The sequence below is a fragment of the Solanum verrucosum genome, unplaced genomic scaffold (assembly GCF_900185275.1).
Source record: "Solanum verrucosum unplaced genomic scaffold, falcon-dt-bn FXZP01000161.1, whole genome shotgun sequence".
NCBI classification, from domain to species: Eukaryota; Viridiplantae; Streptophyta; class Magnoliopsida; order Solanales; family Solanaceae; genus Solanum; species Solanum verrucosum.
This window is the reverse complement of record NW_026020127.1, coordinates 840,183-849,416: the sequence shown is the minus strand read 5'-3', so window position 1 is coordinate 849,416 and position 9,234 is coordinate 840,183. Positions and strand designations below refer to the sequence as shown.

Below are 9,234 nucleotides of genomic sequence, written 5' to 3'. Positions count from 1 at the left end.
AAATCATTTATTTTGCTTTTTTTACTAAAAGGTAACTTAAATGATTATGACAAGTAATTTGTCGTCTATATACTTCGAGGATGACTAGGAAAATCATTTGTTCTTTTTCTTTTTTCACTAATACGGACTTAAATGATTATGACAGATAATTTATCTATATAATTTAAAGTGACGTAATTATGACTAAGAAAATCATTTATCCATTTTCCTTTTTGACTAATAGGCGACTTAAATGATTATGAAAGATTTATCTATATGATCAAGGATGACTAGGAAATCATTTATTTTTAATTCCCATTTTGACTAATAGAAGAATTAAATGATTATAGTAGTTAACTCAAGGTGACTATCACTTGGAAAGTTATTTATCCGTTTTCCTTTTAAAATTATGATTTAAGTGACTTAAATGATAATGACATTTAATTATCTCTATATGTATATAATTTTGGACATACGAGTAAGAGAGGTGATGTGATAATCTTTATTACTAGGAAAGTTATTTGTTTTTTCTTTTTAAGTTATAATTTAAATTACTGACTTAAATGATACTGACAGAGAATCTACCTACTTTGATATCTATTTAAGTAACTAGAAGAAAGCACTCAATCCTCAAAACCATGACAACATCCCAAACATCTCCTCCCAAATATTTATAAGAGGATAGCCTAAGTCAAGAGTGTAAGAAATTGCTCTCTACCTTATCAAAAGAAAAGGGATGGACGATTGGATCATATATCTACGAATACCAAGGATTTTGGACATCACCAAGATTGATCCAAGGTGTTATTGCATGTCAACAACAATTTCAAGCTCCACTGATATCATTTTTGTTACAACTCCAAAATCAGGAACCACTTGGTTAAAATCACTTTTATTCACTCTAGTGAATCGAATGAAGCATTCTGTTTTTGAACAAAATCACCCTTTACTTGTCAAGAATCCTCATGTTCTTGTTCCATTCTTGAAACATACACTCTATGCTGATGGTCGAGTCCCTGATTTTTCATCTTTCACTTCACCTAGACTTTTGGCAACTCATGTGCCATTTGCTTCATTGCCAAAATCTGTTCAAAATTCAAAAACCAAACTTGTTTACTTGTGTAGGAATCCTAGGGACACTTTTATTTCTATGTGGCATTTTTCAAACAATTTAAGACTTGATCACAAAGATACCAATTCCATTGAAGAAATGTTTGATCTTTTTTGCAAGGGGTTGAGCATTTACGGTCCATTTTGGGATCACGTGTTGGATTATTGGAAACAAAGCATAGCAAATCCCAACAAAGTACTTTTCTTGATGTATGAAGAAATGAAAGAGAAGCCAAAAATTCAACTTAAACGATTGGCTGAATTCTTAGAATGTCAATTTTCTATAGAGGAAGAAAATTGTGGAGTGGTGGATGAAATATTAAAAATGTGCAGCTTTGAGAATTTAAGCAATTTGGAGGTGAATACAAATGAGAAGTTGTCCACTGGAGAGGGAAATAAAATATTCTTTCGTAAAGGAGAAATTGGAGATTGAAAGAATTATTTTACCGTGGAAATGAATGCGAAACTCAATCGTATCACAGAGCAAAAGTTTCATGGATCAGGATTAAAGTTTTTATATACTTGATTAGGCATTAATATGATATAATGCCAATCGAATGCAGTTATTTATTTTGAAATTCAATGTTGGAGTAGTTCATTATCTTATTAGGATTGGTAAGGTAAGGCATAGCCCCCCTTGCTTGTACTTATCCCTATTTAGAATTTTTATTTTAATAAAAGACCGCTATACAATCTGTATAGTGGTACAAAATTTCAAAAAAAAGAAACGTTTGTGTTTGAGAATAATTCAAATTGTTGCAAATTATGTAGTAAATTCATACTTTTTTATTTTGTCACCGTCAAGTAATGTTTTTATGTACTACTATGTGTCAATGAGGTTGCAGGCGGTCAGTTTTCTATTCTATTTTAAGACTAGAAAAATTACTCGCGCTTTGAATAAATCAAAATTTGACTAAATGATAATGTTTTAGATTTTGATAAAACAAAACCAGGTAGTTGTTATATATTATGTTCCAATTAGGGGTGTACAAAATCGAACCGCAAACCGAACCAAACCGCGAACCGAGTCAAACCGAAAAAAAAACCCGACTAGTGGTTTGGTTTGGCTTGGTTTGGTATTGAAAAAAAAAACCCGACTATATTTGGGTTGGTTTGGTTTTAACTAAAAAAAACCAACCCGAGACCAAACCAACCCGACATTATATATGTAATTTTAAAATTTTATTTTATACATAAAAATGTTTATTAATATATAATTTATATATTTTTCTTAATCTTTCTCACAATTTTATGTTTAATATTAGTGGACTTTGGGCTACATTGTTGACTTGAGCCCACTTGTTATTTTTAGGAATAAACAAAAGCCCAAATAAATTATACAATTCAACTAGCCCTTTAATATTCTCTTTCTCATTTAACAAAGGTCATTAGATCAGCAACTCAAAAATAGCTCTTCACCTTCAAAGACTTAGTCACTGTTAGGTTTTACTCATTAGCTATTAGGACATATATTGAGCTCGTCTTGTGGATTTTAGTTCAAATCGTCATCAACTCATCTTAATCTGGGTAAGTAATTGCTACTCGTTTTTAGATATTTTTCTTGTATTGCCATTGTCAACAACATCACATTTTTGGGTAGTTGAATCGTAGATATAAACCTAAAAATTATACATCTTGGTGTCCATATCTATGGTGTGTTAAGCTTAGCAACAAGATGATAAAGATGATGATAAATTTTTTGTATATAAGTTTCACTTATTTCTCTCTTTACTTATGTTGTTTCAATGCAATGAAAAAGGGGCAAGTGTTCGACTCATTGCTTTTGGTTCCATTTGTATGGAGGTTTTTGTACTGTAAACATTGTGATGGTCCGCAGAGATAAGGAAAAACAAGTGATAGAGATAAAAATTTAAGAGACTATTAGATTTGATAGCAGTAGCCAGTAATATACATCATACTTTTCTAACCAAATATTTTGTACTATATTTGTATCTGTTTTGGTTTCAAAGTGAAATATACTTCTAAGTCTTGTGCATAATACTTGAATGGAAGTCTTGTTGAAACACAATCTTGTATCAGAATACTAATAACTATTGTTATGTATGTGCAGAAACTTTCTTTTTGGATGGAAACTACACCTTCTGTAATGGATGTAGAGGTGATTAATAATATTCCTTCAACTATGTCGACAATATCTCAACAACAAGGCAAAGTAACTCCACATCGACGCATACCTCCTAAGAAGCAAAAAAGAGCAGCTCCTCCGGTCACTCCTAACTCTGGAACTACAGGTAGAGAAACATCTCAAATTTGGGATCATTTCTCCAAGTTTATTGCTAAAGGAGGTAAATGTAGGGCAAAATGTAATTATTGTACTAAAACATTTGCTGCCGACAGTGTCAATGGGACAACTACGTTATGGAATCATTCAACTGTGAAATGTCTCAAGTCTCCATTTAAGTCCGATAAGTGGCAAACAACATTAAAACCTATCAAAAGAGGCTGGCCAGAAGGTGGTTCCACTGAAAAAGGGGTTTTTAATATGGATGAAATTAAGAGAGCAATTACCGAATTTATAATTATTGATGAACAACCGTTTAGGGCTGTTGAGGGAGAAGGATTCAAAAAATTAATGGCTAAAGCCTTTCCAAATTTTGAAGTACCTTCTCGTGTAACTGTTGCTCGACATTGTCTAAGGATTTATCAAGAAGAGAAAGAAAAGCTTAAGGAGCTTATAAAAAACCAACGTGTTTGTCTTACCAGTGACACATGGACATCAATCCAAAATTATACTTATATGGTTGTCACTGCACATTGGATTGATGATCAATGGAATCTACAAAAGAGAATTCTTAATTTTTTTCAAACATCAGATCACAAAGGTAAGACTATTGCCAAGGGGATTGAGGATTGCTTATTAGGTTGAGGCATTGAGAACTTGTTTACAGTGACCTTGGATAATGCAACCGCAAATGATGCTGCCATTAAGAGTTTAAAGGGGCGTATTGAAGATTGGAAAGGTGTAATGTTTGAAAATCAGTTTTTACATGTTAGATGTAATGCTCATATTTTAAACTTGATTGTAAAAGAGGGGTTGGATGAACAAATTGAGCCTATTTCTCATATAAGAAGTGCTATAAAATATGTCAGGTCTTCTTCTTCAAGATTTGCTACTTTTAAGTCCGTTGTTGAGAAAGTTAAGATTGACACCCGTGGTCTTGTAAGTCTGGATGTTGAGGCTAGATGGAACTCGACATACACAATGTTGGATAAAGCTTTGAAATTTGAAAAAGCTTTTACAAGAATGTATGTGGATGACCAGAATTATCAAAAGCAATGTCGAGAAATAAGTACAACAACAAAAAATCCATCAACAGATGATTGGAAGAATGTGAAAGCTTTTGTGAAGTTTCTTAATATTTTCTATCAGGCAACTTTAAAATTTTCGGGCAGCTTATATTCTACTTCTCACTCTTTCTTTCATGATTTTTTCAATCTCCGAAATGATATTATCAAGTATACTAAACATGATGATCTCATTTTGGTTGATATGGCAACAAGAATGAAATCCAAGATGGATAAATATTGGGGTAAGTTTGAGAGTATGAATATGTTACTGATGGTTGCTGTTGTGTTGGATCCTAGATACAAGATGCAATATGTAGAGTATATTCTTTCTATTGCATATGGCTCTTTGATGGGAAGATTAAAGTCTCAAGATGTGAGAGATGTTTTGAATCTCTTATATAATCACTACAATTGCTCTTGCTCTGAAGATCCTAACGAAAATATTGAAAATGATAATTGTGTGATGGGTGAATCTAGTGATTTGTTGCAATCTCAGTGGGAGAAACACATGAATCAAGAGGGATTTGTTGTAAAAAAATCTGATCTGGAAATATACTTGAAAGATGATGTAGTGAAGATCAATGATTTTAATATTTTGAGTTGGTGGAAAGTTTCGTCCAGTAGATACCCAATTGTTGCGAAAATTGCTAGGGATATCCTTTCTATTCCTATTTCTACTGTTGCATCTGAGTCAGCTTTTAGTACAGGTGGTCGAATTCTTGATAGTTATCGAAGTTCTTTATCTCCAAAAACGGTAGAAGCGCTTATTTGCACTCAACAATGGCTACGATCGCCTTCTAAAGAATGCAAGCTTGAAGATATATTAGAGGAAGTCCAAAAAATTGATGAAATTGAAGAAGGTAACTTTATATATTCTAATTGTTATTAAAAATGATTCTCTGCTTTTGAATTTTATTTAGTATTCAATTTGTTTCAGTTGTTTCAGAATACCCCGACTCACCTTTGAGGATTGATTAGCCAGTTGATGTACTTTAATTTCACTACATGGAACAAAGGTATTAGTTTATTCTTTTGTGATTGTTAATTACCTAATTATTGTTTGCTCTAAATAGCAATAAGAACTAAGGACTAAACATCAACCTAGTTAATATGTTGCAAATCAACTTAATTGATTTGTATTGTCTACTTTGCAGATGCAGGCTATGGTTTTTGGAAAATATGAAAAGAAGATCTCACTTCAAAATTGTTTTGTTCCTCTAGGTACAAGGTCCTAGGTTGTAATTAATGATGGTGTAGAATTTAAAGACTTGAATGTAAATAACTCGTATTAACTTTTGATGACAATATTTTGACTATGCAAAAATTGTTTAAGTCACTATGTTACTTTCATGAATTTCTCTAATGTATAATGAATCACTCTTGATTATTGATATTATTTTATGATTTGTCCAAAATAGTAATAGTAGTAATTTTTTGAGAATTTGTGTTCCAAATAGAATGGAGAATTGCCTATTGAACTCATGGGCTTGCAATGCCAAAAGAAACTACTGAATGCTTTTCTAGGATGAAAAATCATGTTAGTGTTCAACGTTTTTTTTAAATCACTGAAAGAACACTAGTTCTTTAGTCTTTATAAAAAAACCCGAGAAAACCCGAATAACCCGAGAAAATCGAATAACCCGAAAAAACCCGAGATTGAAAAAACCCGACTATTATTGGTTTGGTTTGGTTTATATATATTTTAACCCGATACAAATGGTTTGGTTTGATTTTTAAAAAATCCGAACCAACCCGGTAATGTACACCCCTAGTTCCAATTTAAGCAATCTAATAATAAAAAAGCGAAAGTGAGCCAAATATATATTGTCTAGCTTACACATGTATACTATTTAAAAAAAAAATGATAACACTTTAGCAATAAATTCAAAATAATAATAATAATAATAATAACAACACATACATTACTTTACCAATGAAAGCTTTGAGGGATCAAAGGGATCATATCATTATATTGATTTGTAAAAACGAGTAAAACAGAAATCCCTTTACGAGATGTTATATTTTGTATGGACATATATATGGTTCCATTTGAAAAAAGAAAAGAAAAAGATACAATATGGAAAATAAAGAAACGTAGGGCAATTCTCCCTTGGCAAGAAATAAATTATGCATAACCATAGCTTTCTTGCCAAAGGAGAATAACCTGCAATTCTTACACTCCAATTAATCTTCAGTTCTTGAAATTTCCTCGCGATTTAAAAATTAAGTTTTTTTTTTTTCTGGGACAAATTAATTTAAAAAATAGTATCACATAAGAATTAATTGAGATAGAGAGAGAGGGAATGAAATATTGATACGACTATCATCATTTGTAAAAGAATTTTTTATTGATATGTGGAAATGAAGAAAGGCAAGGCATTTATATATATAGTCACTTGATTGGTATAATTCATTTGGATATGCTGAAAGAAAAGAAGGGCATGTATTGTGGCTACTCTTTGTTAAATGGTCTTTACCTACTTATGAGAGGCCAAATGGTTTCAATATATCCCTTCACCAAAAAGCGTAGTTTACTACACCATTACCTATAGCTTTGAAACACATACAAAAAAAACAAGAAGAATTAATTTAGAAATGGACTTTGGTGTCTATAAATATTCGGATAATATAGGTGATCAAACACAATTAATCTCCAGCTAAATTCAAGGTGACGTGTTATAGTAATTAGTTATTGATGGACGTCCACGGGGAGCTTGGTTCAAAGAGATAATCAAGTCATGAAAGTGAGGGAGTGTATTAAAGATATAATTAACAAATATAATCGTCCATTATCAAAAATAAAATCACATACATGAATCATAAAAATAAAATCAAGCTTATAAATGAAGGAGTATACTGAAAACATAATTAACCAAATAATAGTATTTCTTTTGTTATAACTCTTTTTTTTTTTACTTTAAATCAGAGAATGGTTCAACCGGTGAAGTTGAGAATTATTCTCAAGATAATTTCCATGTCAAAAGAATATTTTTGAATATATATAAAAATAGGAGATGCTATTATATGTTTTAGAATATGTCACAAAATTTGCAGTTTGTAGATTTCATAATTTTACATAAACGTTTAGTAGGACGGAAATCATTTTTTATTAATAAGAAAATCATCTTGATCATTATTCTTATTTTGAAAAAAAAAAAAAATTCAAAAAGAAAATATTTTTCAAAATATTTAACCAGACGAATTTGAGAAAATAAGAGAACATTTTACGTTATAACAAACACACCCTTAAACTTATAAGTACTATTTTCTTCTAAATCTATATATTTTTCTTTTTAGGTGATTCAGTTTTTTTTAAAAAATAATATACTTTAGATTTCTCATTTTACCTATATCAATAAATCCCATTAAGACTATTCAACAACAAGAGATTCCACAACATAATTTATTTTTTCATGGAATCATAGTCAAAAACATTAGAGATCTCACTCTTTTTCCCTTTTTGTGATATTATAATGCTATTTGTTGTTGCCTTCTCATAAGTGTCACAATGATTTGTTAATAATGTTGACATAAACTCTCATCAAATAGTACTCCTAAATTCACTTGTACTTCTAATTAGAAGGTCAAGGAATAACTTATATGGTAACTAGCTAGGGACGGATTCAGGATTGAACCTATTTTTCCTAAAGTTGTAATACGGAACAAGAAATAGAACGACTATGTTCATTTGATTAAGCCAAAAATAAAAAAGAACATTCTGGAGCACAAAACATTCTGCGTTAAGTAGTCTGAAACATGTCATAGCATTTATGTGGCTATACTTATGAAAATTGTGGCCTTAACGTGTAAGGTTAATTATTTTCAAATTTAAAGGCATATCGTTCATTATTGGAATAGACTAAAAAAAATATCACATAAACTGAAACGTCGAAAAGGTATATAAATAGATCTTGAAATATTATTCCAACTTCTTTACACAGAGCATATGCATTGAAATATACTCCAATAAAAGAATACTTACTTTTTCCTCTTTGCTATAAAAGAGTTTCATATAGTATTAAAGATACACAACATCAAATCAATTGGTCAAGTGAGACTTCAATCTGTGTGTGGATGCATTGCTGGGTTAATCCTCTTTGGCAAATAATCACATTTCACTATTATTAGGTGCAAATTTGGTCGTTTATTGCCAAAGAAGATTTGCCCCGTAAATCACTCATACAATAATACTACTAATAACAACCACTTCAAAGTTTGCAACAAAGGTAAAAGAAAAACTTGTGTTTAATTTTCTCGAAATATGCTACTCCCTCTGTCCCAATTTATGTGACATATTTCACTTTTCGAGAGTCAAACAGTTTAAGTTTGACCGATTGTTCATGAAATCTTCAATTTTTTTTAAATGAAATTTATATATTTGTAAACTACATAAAAAGTACTATAAGTCACAATAATTGATAATTCAAAATATTTAAAAGATATATGAAAAAATTACGGTCAAAGATAGACTTGTTTGAATCACAAAATTCGAAATGTGTCACATAAATTGGGACAGAGGGAGTATTATATGCCATTAAACATGTGACAGATCGATATAAATTGGAGGGTGGTCAGTTGAATATCCTTTGTCAAAATACAAAAATGTATCATTCTGTTTTGAAATGAATTAATAAGAAAATAATGCCATATAAACTAAAAGAGAAGAAGTATCTTATCAAATGGTAACTTCAAAATTTTAAAAGCCTAACGAAAAGAGTTTTTTGCTTCCTTCTTTTCCAAAACAAACAAGGGAGGAACTGTCCATTACACATAGATTATCAAATTGAAATAGATTTGATAATCAACTTATCGGTGCTAGAACCACGGGATTCAAGG

General features: G+C 30.8%; 1 pseudogene; it reads left to right on the top strand.

Annotated features, from left to right (window-relative positions):
- The first annotated feature begins 617 nt into the window (after nt 1-617).
- LOC125825908 (cytosolic sulfotransferase 12-like) lies at nt 618-1,615 on the top strand (annotated as a pseudogene).
- The last annotated feature ends 7,619 nt before the right edge of the window (nt 1,616-9,234 follow it).